Source organism: Herpailurus yagouaroundi, unplaced genomic scaffold (assembly GCF_014898765.1).
Source record: "Herpailurus yagouaroundi ecotype Mexico unplaced genomic scaffold, PumYag 217, whole genome shotgun sequence".
NCBI lineage: Eukaryota > Metazoa > Chordata > Mammalia > Carnivora > Felidae > Herpailurus > Herpailurus yagouaroundi.
The window spans coordinates 2,018,245-2,033,351 of record NW_024412448.1 but is presented as its reverse complement, the minus strand read 5'-3'; the positions used below and the strand labels follow the sequence as shown (position 1 = coordinate 2,033,351).

Here is a 15,107-nt window from a genome sequence, read left to right as displayed (position 1 = left end):
CCCCTCCCCACCTGAGGGGATACAACCCGTCACCCATCACAACCCCAGCGCAGCTCTTCCCCCTGTCCCCGTGCTTTAACAAAATTGCCTTTTGGCACCCAAGACGTCTCGAGAATTCTTTTTCGGCTGTCGGCTCCGGACCCCACGAACCCCACCATCACCCCAAAACATCATCAGCGGCACTGTCGCAAAACCATCACGCCTGTCACCTATTCAAAAGGCTCATTATCTTTTCTAGAAGTCTTGCTTTCCTGCAAGTGGCCTCCCCTCCTCTCCCCAGGAGCCCTCACTTCTAGCCTCCAGAGACCTTTTTCTGCAAACTCCCGCTACCAGCATGAATACAAATCGGCCTTTCTCTTGCTAAACTGTCTTTGTCCGTTTCACCTGCAGGCCTCCAGAGAACGTGAGAGGGTAGAAGGGTGCACATGTCGTTACTACTACCGGTAAGGAAAGCGTGTGCAGTGACACTTGTTGAGGACGGTGAGGTCGACTCTATTCAGGACCTTTGAGATGGAGATGGGACGGTGGGGACGTGCCGTGGGGGAGAGAGATGGGGTTCGACTCTTGCTAACGCTGCATTTGACGACGAAGTGCACGGATGGGCCGACGAGAAGGTCCAGGCGCCTGACTGAAGTTTGGTCCAAGAGCCCTGGATAACGGACCTCTCCACCAAGGTAGAAGAGAACAGTGCTATAAGCGTTAAACCACATAATAAGCGTTAAACCACAACGTGAGGACCACCCCCAGGCCACCCGCTGAAGGGACCGCAAACACAGAAAGAAAACGTGCTCTCTGCGTTCAGTCCTCACGTAGGTTTGCGATTAACGTGGGGCCGGTGGAGTCTGGCCGTCCCCTCCCAGGACACAGAGGGCATTAGCCTCTTCACATCTCAAAGATTAGGCTCTCTGGGCCCAGGGAAGACATTCCTGAGTTGGGAGCCGCCTGAGACTGATTCAGCCACAAACAGATTAGCAGGGCAGAGAAAGAGAGGCTGGGAATATAGGGAGTAGGGGTGGGGGAGGCTCTTCCCTTGTTCCTTTGCTTTCCTTTTTTTTTTTTTTTTGTAATTAATTTGTTTTTTTGTTCCTTTACTTTTCTAATTAATTTTTTTTTTCAACGTTTATTTATTTTTGGGACAGAGAGAGACAGAGCATGAACGGGGGAGGGGCAGAGAGAGAGGGAGACACAGAATCGGAAACAGGCTCCAGGCTCCGAGCCATCAGCCCAGAGCCCGACGCGGGGCTCGAACTCCTGGACCGTGAGATCGTGACCTGAGCTGGAGTCGGACGCTTAACCGACGGAGCCACCCAGGCGCCCTTCCCAACTGCTTTTAAATCCCCGTGTTCTCAGAGACCAGGGAACAAGGGCCACCAACACCGGCTGGGCGTGGGGCCGCCCCTCTTTTCCGGAGGTCCCCAGACCTCGACAGCGGTGTGCCTGACCTACCAGAAATGCCAGGACTACTTGTTAGGCTTCCACGCCGGGCCCGTGCTTTCCCGTGGGAAGTAGAGCTCCTCAATGTGACAGTTCTGGCGTCAGCGCTGGATTAGACACATCCAATCATTTCCCGGTAGGAAGGAGGACAAGTCACTGATGCTATGCACGTAGTTCCTTAGCTGGGAAAGGACTTTCCAAGGCATCGCGGCACGGCCCGATCGCTGCCAGGAATAGGTTGTGGACCAGGCCCGTCTACATACGCTAAATTTCTAGCAGACTGTGACAGACTCCGCAAACTTATACACAAAGGTCAAATCTTGGGGGTTTGCTCCCAGAACCAGGTGGGAGGCCTTGAACAAGCTGCTGACCTGGAGGGTCTGCTGGGCTCTGCATCTACCTCCTGCCCTTACCGAGAGCCGACCGAGGGGCGTGGGGCGCTCAGGAAAGCATCAGGCTGTGTTTGCTGCCTGAGCCGCAACTTTAAGCATTTCCACCGGAAGGAAACTCCAGTCCGCAGGCACGGGTCCCGTGGGCCCAGCCTCTGCTCCGAGAACGTGTTGACTGAAGGGGAGAACAGACCCCCTCGATATGCCTCTTTGGCATGTTATCTTAAATTGGTTATTTAAAAAAAAAATTTTTTTTCAACGTTTATTTATTTTTGGGACAGAGAGAGACAGAGCATGAACAGGGGAGGGGCAGAGAGAGAGGAAGACACAGAATCGGAAACAGGCTCCAGGCTCTGAGCCATCAGCCCAGAGCCTGACGCGGGGCTCGAACTCACGGACCGCAAGATCGTGACCCGGCTGAAGTCGGACGCTTAACCGACTGCGCCACCCAGGCGCCCCCGTTAAATTGGTTATTTTTAAAAAACTGCAGGCACAAAAGCTCTGAACGTAGGGGAGACGTACCCTTTGGTAAGAGAGAGACGTTTCATTCTAAGAGAAATCTCCACGGATGCGGGGCTCTCCGGAGATCTCTAGAAACTCATCAGTGGAGGCGGTGTGGACTTATATGCACACCACACCCTCGCCTTGTTGGTGGTGCTTTTCCTGGCCCCCTCCCACAACTGATCCCTCACCCCAACATCTCCTAGGTCTTTAGCCGGAGGTGGTATTTAAGGTGATGGCTTTGGCCATTTGGGGGAGCGACTCCGTTTTTTTCTGCCATGTTCACAGGAGGTATGCATTTGATTAAACTTTTGTTTTTCTTTTTTTTTTTTAATTTTTTTTTTAACGTTTATTTATTTTTGAGACAGAGAGAGATGGAGCATGAACAGGGGAGGGGCAGGGAGAGAGGGAGACACAGAATCCGAGGCAGGTTCCGGGCCCCAAGCCGTTAGCACAGAGCCCGACGCGGGGCTCGAACTCACGGACGGCGAGATCATGACCTGAGCCGAAGTTGGACGCTTAACCGACTGGGCCACCCAGGCGCCCCTAAACTTTTGTTTTTCTCCTGGTAATCTACCTCGTGTCAATTCAATTATCAGCCCAGCCAAAGAACAGTAAAGGGCAGAAGGAAACTTCTTCCGCCCCTGCAGCCTCTTCCTCCACACCTGCTCCCCCTCCCCCACCCCACTCCCCCCACGAAGGAAGTGTCCTTTTTGCTGAACTCTTCCGTGGCAGATCCCTGGTCAGAGCATTCTCCCTGGTGGGAGAGAATCACCCCCACAATCATCCTTAACAAGACAGTCTCTGTTTCCTAAGTCGGGATTTGTTTTTTGACACGGGGCAGCACAACAGCAGAGGCCTTGGTGGGGAGACCATGCACTTTGGGGTCGGGAAGCACAGGGTTCAGGTCCCAGGGCCACCCCGCTAGTGGTGACCTGTTGTGCGGCCTTTGCACATGCTGTTCCTGCCACCTGGAATGCCCTTCCCTCTTCATTCCTGGCCCATGGCTTCCTGTGATTCAGCTTTCCGTGCAGACACCAGCAGGGAGGACTTCCCTCTCCTCCAAGCCAAGCGGGAGCCCCAGCTGCACCCAAGAGCAGAGCGGGGACCTTTCCCCAGCCGTGGTGACGCTCGTCCCCCCTGTATCCCCGGGGCCTAGCACGGTCTCTGCGTGTGTCACCCACATTTGTGAATGAGGAAGTGGACACTGGCCTCTGACCCCAGCAGTCACCTGTCCTTGCTGAGCCTCCTCCCCCCACATGAGACAAGAAGTTTGAGGAGGGAACATTTGCAAATTACTTGGAACCTACCAGACCGGTAAGAAATCTTGCTTTCCATTCTCTCTCCATTATAGAATATTTCCTTTTCTCTCCAATTCTGGAAAGCGTTCAAATCAACCTCACAAGGATTAATGAGGGGAAGGTTGGGACAAAGATTCTTTGTCAGGCTCCTGAACCGTCTGGCAGCCCCATCCGCGAACTTCCTTGTCAAATCCAGTTTTAGCAAGAACCCTGCTGAGTCAGTTTCACAGAACCACCCTCCGCTTCCCAGATACCTGACTGGGTTCCCCATCCTCCCCCGGCCCCTGGGTGACCCCTGACCCCCCCGGCCCGCCTCCGGCCAGAATCCTGCTGACAATCCTGCTGGGTCGGATCAGACAGAAGCCCCCTGCCCCGTGATGTATTGTCCTCGTAGCGATTTTCCACCCGCTGCCCTCCTCCTGCTCCCTCACCGTAAATCCCCACCTGTCCCCGCTACATTTGGAATTGAACCCCGTTCCATACTGATGTCTCTTTTCCTTTATTGCAATCGTTCTGGATAAAACCTGTTTTTACCACTTTAATCCAGGCGCTGATTTCTGACAGCTGGGAGGTTTTTTGTTTTTTGTTTTTATATTATATTTCACGTGACCTTGGTTTTATGAGGCAAACGGTAAGGAGATGTTTATCATTGCTTCTTGCTGTAGCTAGCTGTAGAAGAGGCCTCACAGAACCCAGCGTATATAAGGAGGGAGTTCAGGGTCGGGTTCTAGGCCCAGGTGCACAGACTGTAGGAAATAACCACTCCATGCTGCACAGGTAAGGCCTTCCCTAATATAGGAAACTGGCTCGTGTGTGTGTGTGTGTGTGTGTGTGTGTGTGTGTGTGTGTGTAGATACTGCTGGTAACTACAACTGGGTATGTGCCACACAAATGAAACCCACACCCAAGCCTATCATCAATGGGAGATGTACCTAGCAACCAAAACTGCCCTCCGTCACTCCTCAAAGGGCGGCCCCCCAGACCAGCATCCCTCGGGAGCTCATGAGAAATGCAGAGTTCCAGGCCCCACCGCGGCCCTGCTGCGCCAGAATGTGCATTTGACAGATATCTGGTGGGGGACGGTGGTTGTGCACAGGTTGTTTGGTAAGTGCTGACCCGGGCAACACTTTTCGTTTATGTTCTTAGAACCGAAACGCAGCAAGATGCATTCCTGAGCAAGTCAGAGGCGAGGTCTAGGTCAAAAAGAGGGTATCAAGATGGGTCTAGGGGCGCCTGGCGGGCTCAGTCGGAGCACGCAACTCTTAATCTCGGGGTCGTGAGTTTGAGCCTCACTCGGGGGTAGAGATTACTTAAAAATAAAATCTTACCCCCCCCAAATTAGTCTAAACCTGGCTTGGGACGGAGACTTTTTTTGAAAAAAATCTGTTCTTGGGGCGCCTGGGTGGCGCAGTCGGTTAAGCGTCCGACTTCAGCCAGGTCACGATCTCGCGGTCCGTGAGTTCGAGCCCCGCGTCGGGCTCTGGGCTGATGGCTCGGAGCCTGGAGCCTGCTTCCGATTCTGTGTCTCCCTCTCTCTCTGCCCCTCCCCCATTCATGCTCTGTCTCTCTGTCCCAAAAATAAATAAAACGTTGAAAAAAAAATTAAAAAAAAAAGAAAAAGAAAAAAATCTGTTCTTACCACTTTATTATTTTTTTTTTTAATTTTTTTTTCAACGTTTCTTATTTATTTTTGGGACAGAGAGAGACAGAGCATGAACGGGGGAGGGGCAGAGAGAGAGGGAGACACAGAATCGGAAACAGGCTCCAGGCTCCGAGCCATCAGCCCAGAGCCCGACGCGGGGCTCGAACTCACGGACCGCGAGATCGTGACCTGGCTGAAGTCGGACGCTTAACCGACTGTGCCACCCAGGCGCCCCTGTTCTTACCACTTTAATCCAGCTGTGATTTTTGACAGATGATAAAATTCATAGCCTCCTTCTGGGAAAATTGGCCTCCCTGATATAATCTGCAAGGAATTTCCTAGGAAACCTACCCACCCAGATGACCTTTAGCTGGGCCTCTTTTTGTATTTACTCTAACAATAATCCAACCTCCCCTGTAAAATAATCCAAATTTCCCTGCAAAATACAAAATTCCTAACTGAGATCAGCTTGGGGACTGGCCTCCTGGGGCCTCTCCCCTTGCACCCGAGATTGTAACAAAACCGTAACAACGTTCCCACCACAGCTGAATCGTCTGCAAAGTCTTTCACACATCTAAGCAACAGACCGAATGGACAGATCAGGAGATGTGGTTGACCTTGTGCAAAGTTAGGCAGAGAGGCTCCGGGCCCTGCAGGAATGAGAGTTGGCCACCAAGGAAAGTTCGGCCACGGAAACCGCGAGACAACAACTAGGCGGGGAACAGGAAGGAGACGCAGGGGGTCTGGCCAGACGAGTCCAGGAGGCGGGCGACTGTTGTGTCCGCGTGACAACCGTGAACGCTAGCCGAACAGAAATCGCGCAGGAGGACTGTACTGGAGGACGGCGAAGGAGAAGCAGAGGGGGTCCGTGAGTGCTCAGCCTGAATCCGCCAGAAAAGCAGTCAGCGGGCTCAAGACGATGGGTCAAAAGGCGCAGCGCACGGGTGTTACTCAGAAACAGGAGACCCGCACGCTTGGAAGACAGAGCCGCACGAAGCAGGCGCCGAGGCCAGGCCCCTGGGAAGCCGGGCGCTGGGAGCTGCTGTTCAGCGCCAGCCTTTGAATCCTCTGCGCTTTGCAACTTGTGCGTCGTTACTGTGGGGGGAAGAAACTAAAGGCAAACACCCAGCAGGGCTCCCACGTATCTACAATGACGGGAGAAGGAACACCTTTCTTTTACTTTGACTCCTTCCTCCCTCCTATCTCCTCCGTTGACTTTCAAAGGGGTGCAGCGATCGGGAACAAAGAAGGCACGTGGGTGAAGGGGACTCCGCCCAGAGCTCACCCCGCTAGAGGACAACCGAGGAAAGTTCCCAAAGGGGCACGCAGGTCAGAAGTTGGGCTTTAGGAACCGTATCCCACGGGCGGGGGGGATGGGGGGGGCACCGCCACAAAGACGGAACACAACCGGCTCACAGAGCCTCTAGTGGAGGTCAGGGTAAAAACCCAAGTCTGGTTTTCACAAAGAATTTGTCGTCCGAAGAAAGGCCAAGTCTTATTTTAATTCCACCCGGTAATCGGGCGCTGTGCTGACGGCCGCTGCATTCTGGAGCGGTGCTGGGTGACCATCCCACAACCCCACGGCTGCCGGGCCCGGACACACGTGACCTTCCAATGACTCACTCGGCTCCGTATTTAACTAAGTCTGCAATAAAAGAACGAGTTTTCTGCTGTGGCTGCATTACTGATCTGCACAAATACCGGAACGAATAGCTGTTTTAGCCACATTCGTTATGGATGGCCACGTGAAACCGGGACAAGCCTCGGCCTCTTAAAGGTTCGAGGAGAATGCGCTTTCTGTAGCCTTCTTGGCAGTAATTTAAATGAAAACACGTCTACGGTTCGTCGAGAAAGCAAGGAGGGACACGGCTCCTGCGAGGGGGCAACAGGCGAGAAAAAAAAAAAAACAGCGGGTGAGTCCTAGGACGGAGTCCTGTGTGCCCATGGCCCTGCTGCTCTGAGACGAGACGTGTGGCCCGACTCCGGCTTCATCCGCGAGGTGAAAGACACCAGGTCGGCTGTCCCAGGAGCTTACACCCAAATGTCTCTTCCCGGGTCAGTCATCCTGGGGACACCACAGTCACGGCTCAGCAGGGCCGAGTGGGAGCCTCCCACAGCTGCCAAGGGGAGGGACACACTGTGCAGATCTTGGATCCTCTCAGGGGGCAAATCTGCTGACACAGGAACAGGAAATGTTTCGAATGCAAACTACTCTGTTGGGGGGGGGGGGATGGTCTCTAAAAGATGAGAGAAGACATGTAAGCTAGTGACACCCACTTGGGGAGTAAAGGCCAGACTTTCCTACAAGGCCCCGCAAGACCCCACGCCCCCGGCCGCTCCAACCCGGCTCAGAAAAGCCTTGTTCACTCACCATCGTGCCAGGCTGGACCGGCTGCCTTTGCACTGGCTTTTCCCTCTGCCCCACCCCCGCGCTTCCATATTGTCACGTGACTTCTTCTCGTCCCTTAGGATTTGGGCCCTTTCCTGAGGACCCCATCTGAAACTGACCCCCCCCCCCAATCCACCCACCCCTCCAGTCTGGCCCCGTTTTCCTTTCCTGCAGAGCACACACCCTGCGTCTCCACTTCTTTAAGGACTGGGTTCTGGTCCCCCCTGCTCCAGAATGGAAGGGCTCCGGGGGCGGGGAGTTTCCTGTGACTGGCTCCCGTCCCGGCCTCATGTGGCCAGCAGGAGGCGCCCAACCTACCGTTTGTTCAATTCATCAGAAAGCAGTCAACCAGGGTCACAAACCGGAGAACATTTAGTACTCTGCCTAAAACTAGGCTTCGGGATCGCAACTCTTTCCGATTCAGCAGCACTTTCCAAGTGGACGACAACCAGCAATCCAGACCTCACCAGCTCGGCCTAGATCTTGTTCAGCTTTGGTCTGTACCTTTCAACCGCAACTATGAGCAGCGTTCTCTCGAGAGATGCCTCTAAACCCTTCACACACGGTCTGGCACCTCAAATACTGGTTTGTGTATTGCACTGGGGTCCTTACCAAAGAAAATCTGCTCACACGGAGTAAAGCCACCTGTTGTCGGGTGGGGGAATCCGGAGTGAATCCGGATGGAACGTCACATCACCCTCTTCTCCCCAAGCGCCAGTGTCCCGTGCCCGGGTTTGGTTCAGCTCGTCCACGACATGATCAACACCTCCCAGACACCGTGTGCAACTGGGACACCCTGGCACATTCCTAACAAAGAGCCCAGCCCTGCAGATTAACCTTCCGCATAACTTTCTGGTGAAACAAGGGCTCGGCCGCATTAAAAACCTAGAACTGGACCAAGTTGCCAAAGAGAGCAGGGTGGTGTGGGATTGCATCCCCTAGTGGCCAGAGAGGGAGCTTCAAAACCATGACTCGCTGTAACTCTTCTGCGGTTGTTTTCATTCCGTTTCCTGCTACAGGCCTTTGGTGTTCCACGGCTGTTGTTGACATTAAAAATCACTTCTCGAGGAGCACGCGTTTCGGGATCTACTGCTACGCTGAAGAGTCTTTGGCAGCCTGGGCTCCTGCCGCTACTTCAACCCTCTCTCACACAATCCAGAGGAACAAAAGCCAGAGATGCTGAAGCCCAAGGATGTCCTACCGCAGCCTATTTCAAATTATGTGTTCTTTGGGGAAAACACCGTCGCCGCGCCCAGGCAGGCATGAAGGAGCTCCGACCGAAGGAGCGGGAGACCGCTGGCATCAGCCACACAAAACGTCCTCCCGAGTCCCCTCCCGTGGGTTCGGGGCTGCCCTCCCCTCGCCGACAGCGCCCAGCACACCGCGTTCGTGCACTGAGGTGCAGTCGCAAAGGCGGGGGGCAGGTTCAGAGTCAAGCAGCCCCATCAAGGGAGCGCTCCAGCAGACTGAGAAGGCAAGCAGGCATCCTGAGGGCTGCGGGACTGCCAAAGAGGACCGCATGGTCTCAGCCCACACCACCCCGCATCAGAGCATCCCCTCCCCTGTCCCGGGCAGGCTCTTCCGCCCCAGGTCTCAGACCAAGCCACGCGGACCCACCGGGGACGACACTCGAGCACCCGCCCCCGCCATCATCGATGTCAATCGGGAACGGAAGACGGCATGTGCACATCACAGACGACCGCCCAGCCGAAGCACATCCGGTTTAGCCTTTCCCGCCCCAGAAACACCACGTTCCTGCTCAGGGGGGCCCAGAACGATCTGAGGCCCCCGGTGAACCTACCGAAGCAGAGGCTGCGGTAACTCACTGCACCAGTCTGCAGACAAGAGCCCACGGCTGCTCCGCTGGACGCCACCGAGGCCAGACCAGGCCCTGCCCACGGCCACAGTGGCCGTTTGCCCTCAAGAAAAACACCGCAGGAGAGCAAAGCAGGAAGCGGGCGTCGAAGCTGCTTATTATTCCAGAAATGCCAACAACACACGCTGTGTTCCCCAGTACACACGTCTTAACGCCATGTCAGTCTGGGCAACTGATACTTCCGCCAAAGACGAGCGTGTACAGGGCGGGTGACCACACCGAGAGTCACGTGCTCGTGTGAGCACCCCAAACGTGGACACCAAGGGGCTCAGCAAGCCAGGAGCCTGTAGCAAACCCGCCTCAGCTCCCACGCTTGGCAGCAAGGAGGACCCTCCTGTCGCCCTCCCGGGGCCCGCCTACGTAGCAACAGCCTAGAGGCTCACAGCCGGAAGCACCGTGAAAGGCTCTGAAAGTCCGAGAACGTCCATCAGCCAAGGCTGATCTCAAGTGCTCCTGACTGGCTCACAGACTCCTCCCAGGCACCCGCCCGTGGGCGTCCCTGTCACCAGAGTCCCCATTTTACTAAGAAACAGGGAAGGGGCCTGAGGTCGCAGTGCAGGCCAGGGTGCAGCTGGGATGGGAGACCCCGCGCGAACTGTCCAGGCTGTGCGGAACGTGGGAACGCCTGCCCTTCGTAGCGGAGGCGCTTTCTGGGGCCTCTGAATGGACATTTCCCTTGGGGGCCACGCCCCCCACCCCCACATCTGTAGTCTCGGACTGTCGGTCCGTTATAAAGCCCGCTGACAGTTCGCCTTGCAGGTCTGAAGTTACATTCTCGGCCTTGCAGGCACCCGTGGGCCTGACCCTCCCGGCACTTGAGCTGGACAAGAGGAGGGGCGGGGGAGAGGATGCCAAGACACCCACCCAGTATGGGGGCGCCTGGGTAGCTCAGTTAAGCATCCAACTCTTCACTTCCGTTCAGGTCATGATCTCACGGGTTCGTGGGTTCAAGCCCCATGTCTGGCGTTGATGGTGACAGCACAGAGGGATTCTCTCTCTCCCTCTGCCTCTCCCCTTCTCACGGTCTCTCTCAAAATAAACAAACTTAAAAAAAAAAAAAAGGACGTTATACCCCAAGTGTAACGAGAAGAGAGCACGAAAACAGCCCGAGGTTCGCCCTACGTGTACAACCGTCACTAACGCGACAGCTACAGACACAGGCAGGCTGGGTTTTCCTTTTCTCACATCAGTAGGTGGTGAGCAGTCAGAAGACAGGAAGGCCTGGGAGAGACGGGGCTGGAGACATCGGGGAGGGAGCAGGGACGGGCAGTGCCTGGCGGCGATCAGTGCCAAGGTCACAGCCGTCTTTGGAAATTCTACCCAAGTGACGTCTGAACAAGGTGACCACCACCTTGAGCTACACCAGCCTTCCCCCTGCCCCCTCAGATCACGGAGACAACAGTCACTTCCCTCCACGCATCCCCAGCGCTCACACTTCCTAGAGACCCGTGGCTGGCTCCCTAAGTCACTCTCCAGCTGGGAACACTGCTCCCATCGACGTTTCTCAGAAGCAGAAGCGACCCGTCATGCACAAGGTCGCTGGGAACGAAAACCACGAAGTGCGTGAAATGCTCCTTGGGGACTGACCCCTTTTATTTAGGTCCATACAAAACAGGGTCTTAAGCACGAACAGGGCCCGCGTTCCAAAGTGACATGGTTGAGGGAATGAAACCAAAGGAATCTGGAAAGTTCCAGGCCCCAACAATTCTATTTCAGGCACACGGAACCAGGCAGAAAAGGAACTGGCACACGTTCAGCCTGCACACAGATCTTCCCGTCAACTCACCTGCAAAGACAGTGCACGTCAGTTTTTATTCTACCCGGGCAAGTCTGTTAGCACCACAAGACACCCTCCAGAATCGAGCAAGCGGCCCCGGGACACAAGGTGGGAGGCAGTGACCCTGCGTCCACCAGCCCCTCCTCCCTCCAAGCCTGCGGGCTCCCTCCGAGGGCTCATCACCTTCTACCTCAAGGCACCCACAGTGATTTCCCAACCCACCACCCCCTGGGCTGTAATCCGCATACCGCCTGGGGCCTTCCTCAGAAACCTGCCTGCGCAGGAGCCACGGCAAACCTGAACTCTGACCGAGCCTCTACACCCCACGCCCACCCACGCCTTCCTCCCGTCCTGCCCGATTCCGATTCCGGCCATTTAGTTCCCCAGTTTGGCCCCAACGTGTGAGCTGCTCACATCCCCCAAGCATTTTCAGGCTTCCTGCTTTTTGCCACACTTCAGCAACTGGAAACGGCCGTTATGTCCTCACAGGGGTCCCATTCCAAGAAGTCCTATTGGAAATGTCCCTTCCTGTGGCTCCACAGCATATGACATTCACCTCTCCGGATGCTAAGCCCCTCAACACCCAGGACCACTTTTCCTCACATCCCCTCCGAGGCACAGACGTGACGCGGTGACCCCTGCAGGCACTGCTCCCTCTGCATGGGGACAGCCCACCAGGCCGAGGAAGCAGGAGGGGCAGGAGGACCTGTGGCCAAGAGCCCAAAGTCCCAAGTTCCACCAGCAGGCACTGCGGTGTGCAAGCTCCTCAGGAGACAGTGGGAGGGTTCTCAAAAAGCAGGATCCCTCTCAGCCTTGACCCGGGACGGGATGCAGTGCAGGAGACACGAGAAGGTGCGTGTGGCATGATCCCAAAAAAGGTGCTCCCGTGCCCTTCAAAACGCGCTACATGCGTGCCCGACGTGGTGGCCACCAGCTACGTGTGACTGTTTATGCTGAAATTAACATGACAAATCTTGTTCCCCAGGAGCACCAGCCATGCTGTCAAGTGCTCACTGCCACCTGTGGCTTGTGACTGCTCAACTGGACAAAGCAGGTGTAGACCACTTCGTCACCGCGGCGTGTTCTATCGGACAGCACAGTTCTGTACACAGTGTTCTCTTGAAATTAGATGTTAGCACCTCATCCTCTTACTTAAAACCCACGATGCCCCACATTCTTAGGAAAAGATCAAAATGCTCACATGAGCCACAGGCCCTGTGTGGTCTGGCCCTTCCCCGCCTTTTCAGCTTCATTCCACCCCATTCTCTTGCTTTTTGGGTTATAATGGCCTTCTTTCGGCTCCTCCACTAGCCACAATTTGCTAGGCCACCGGGCCTTTGCACGTGCTGCCCCGTGGCCTTCCACGGAACCCCCACATATCCTCCAGAGTCCAGCTCAAGGATCCCATCCTTAGGAAAGCCTCCATCACGCTGTAATTCGCCTGCTAACAAGGCTGGGCTTTGAATTACACCCTCTTTAGTGCAATCATTTAATCTCTTCTCCCCCGACGGGGGCTGTAGCTCCCTGAGAACCAGGGCCTGGGCTGTTTTGTTCATCTCTGTACCCTTAACGTTTAGCACGGTGCCTGGCCAAAATTATCAATATTTATTAAGTCTCCACACTCTGTTTACAGATGTTTGGGAACCACCGTTCTCGGATACTAACTGTAAGGGTTTTTTCCTTCTTTCAGCGTAGGTCCTGTTTGCAGTATCATACATGATCATCAAACTGCTGCTAGAATGTTCACACCTGTTACTGCAAATTCAAACCCCAGGAAAAACTTGCTCCCGGGAATTTACTTTAGGTCAGAGTCGGGCTGTCTGGTTACAAGGCTGCACCCGCAAGCGGGCAGGTTCAGCAACACAGGAGCCTCTCCCCAGACCATCGGCCTCAAGACTCTCCGTCCCCGTGACTGGCATACCTGGATCCCCATAGGGAGGGTGCTCTGGGTGCTGTGACCGACGAGGACAAAGCGGCCAATCGGTGCCTGCTTGCATCAAATCGCCGGGGGACGGGAAAGTTCTCGTTTTCCGAGGAGACCCTGGGGAAAGAGTAACACAACGTGCTCTAGGAGGGTGTCTCATCCGCTATCCACACGCTCCCCAGAAGCCGCCTTGCCCCCCCACCCCGCCCGGGCGGGACCTCCAAAACTCATCGGCCAGCAGCCGCACCTACTACTGCCCGCCCCGCCCCGGCTTCGGAGCCCGCGTTCGGCCCGAGCCCCCTCTGCCTCCCCGTCCGGGGCCTGCGGGGAGCGCTCCCGAGGCCCGTGCCCCGCCGAGAGTCGTCATCACCGGCCCCGCGATCAGCCCGAAGCCAAGTGCGGGGGACAAAAGGGGGGGGGTTCCTCTCCTCCCATCACGAGGAAGCACGCTTCCGCGCTCGCTGCCCACCCGACCTCGCGCCAAAGCCGCGGGACGCACCGACTTCCGGCCGGAAGTGACGACTCACCATAGAGGCGGCAGCCAGAGGGTCTCCCTGGGCTTTGAAACTGGGTCCTCCATGGCCGTCTTAAAGGGGCCGAAGCCGGAGATGCGGGTTCCAGGGGGATGCGCGCCGCGGCAGGTGGTGGGAGAGCCCTAGCGCCAGGGAAGCGGAAGGGACCCGTGTAGTCGAGGCTCATCCAAGCTATAGCATGTATGAGTGCTTCATTCTTGTTTATGGCCAAATGACATTCCACTCTAATAGGCAAGAATTTTTTTTTTTTTTGTTTTTTTTATGTTTCTTTTTGAGCCGCAGGAGAGGGGCAGACAGGGGGACAGAGGATCTGAAGCAGGCTCGGCACCGACAGCAGTGTGCCCAATGCGGGGCTAGAACTTACAAACGGAGAGATCATGACCCGAACCCACTGAGCCACCCAGGCGCCCCAATAGGCAGGACTTTGAAGGTTATGCCCACATCAAGAGGAGCGTGGAGGTGCCAAATGCCCCACGTGGGGCCAATGGTGACTTGCTCGAGCAGACACAAAGGCTCACACTGCCTGTCCTCTGCTTTCTTTCTGGCCTCTCCAGCGGAGATGGGCCGAGCAGCCAGCACAGGGACTGTATGTCCCCTGAATCTCCTGGGCAGAGCTGTGGCCTCACCCCCAACCCCCCACCCCAGGCTGCTCTGTCCTCAGGTCCTCAGTGCTTAGTGGTGGCCTTCTTAACGCAGAGCCACCTCTGACTGCCCAAGGGCTGTGGGCGGCTCGCCCTGAACCGTGCCACACACAGGGGGAAGCTCCAGGCTCCAGGATTCCCCCCCCCCCCGTTCTCTCCCCTCTGGGTTCCCACTGATGAAGTTTTGGGGTGACGGGGGTGTGTGTGTCCATGGGGTTCAGAGCCGACGGCCAAAAAGGAATTCTTGAAGACGTCTTTGGTGCAGAAAGCGCGGGGACAGGACCCATGGGCAGGAAGAGCTGCACTGGGGTCCTGATGGGTCACTCACTGTATACCCTCAGGTTGGGACAGGGTCAGGGGTAGAGTAAGTCTGTAAGGAATTTTGGAAGCAAGGTTTCCAGGACCTTGAGGGGCTAGCTGTTGCTAGAAAAATAGCATTTATTGCCATTTAATAAAACGTCAGTCATGAGACTGAGTCATGTGACAGAAAGCCAACTCAACTTATATTAGAAAGCGGACTTACTCGTGGGTGGAACTGATGTGTCCGGGGGTGGGGGTGGGGGGAGGAGCTGCAGAAGTTCAAGAACCCCGTCACGGGATGCGGTCAGGCCTCTGGACCTCTGGCTGCCCTCCCTCCTCTCCTCTCCAGGTGGTGGAGGGAGGGTGAGGGTGAGGCGGGGCCCAGAGTGGACAGCTCCAC

General features: G+C 55.7%; 2 long non-coding RNA genes and 1 other non-coding gene across 3 annotated transcripts; 1 reads left to right on the top strand and 2 right to left on the bottom strand.

The window, feature by feature from the left end:
* The first annotated feature begins 338 nt into the window (after nucleotides 1-338).
* LOC121017971 (uncharacterized) lies at nucleotides 339-662 on the top strand. Its single transcript, XR_005784965.1, has 2 exons — nucleotides 339-454; nucleotides 547-662. It is a non-coding gene; the product is annotated as an uncharacterized LOC121017971 (long non-coding RNA).
* A 4,970-nt stretch (nucleotides 663-5,632) lies between these two features.
* LOC121017970 (uncharacterized) lies at nucleotides 5,633-8,518 on the bottom strand. Its single transcript, XR_005784964.1, has 2 exons — nucleotides 8,269-8,518; nucleotides 5,633-7,438 (listed from the first exon to the last, which is right to left on the bottom strand). It is a non-coding gene; the product is annotated as an uncharacterized LOC121017970 (long non-coding RNA).
* Nucleotides 8,519-13,005: 4,487 nt separating this feature from the next.
* On the bottom strand, nucleotides 13,006-13,194 carry LOC121018153 (small Cajal body-specific RNA 16). The gene has a single exon (XR_005785049.1).
* Nucleotides 13,195-15,107: the final 1,913 nt, after the last annotated feature.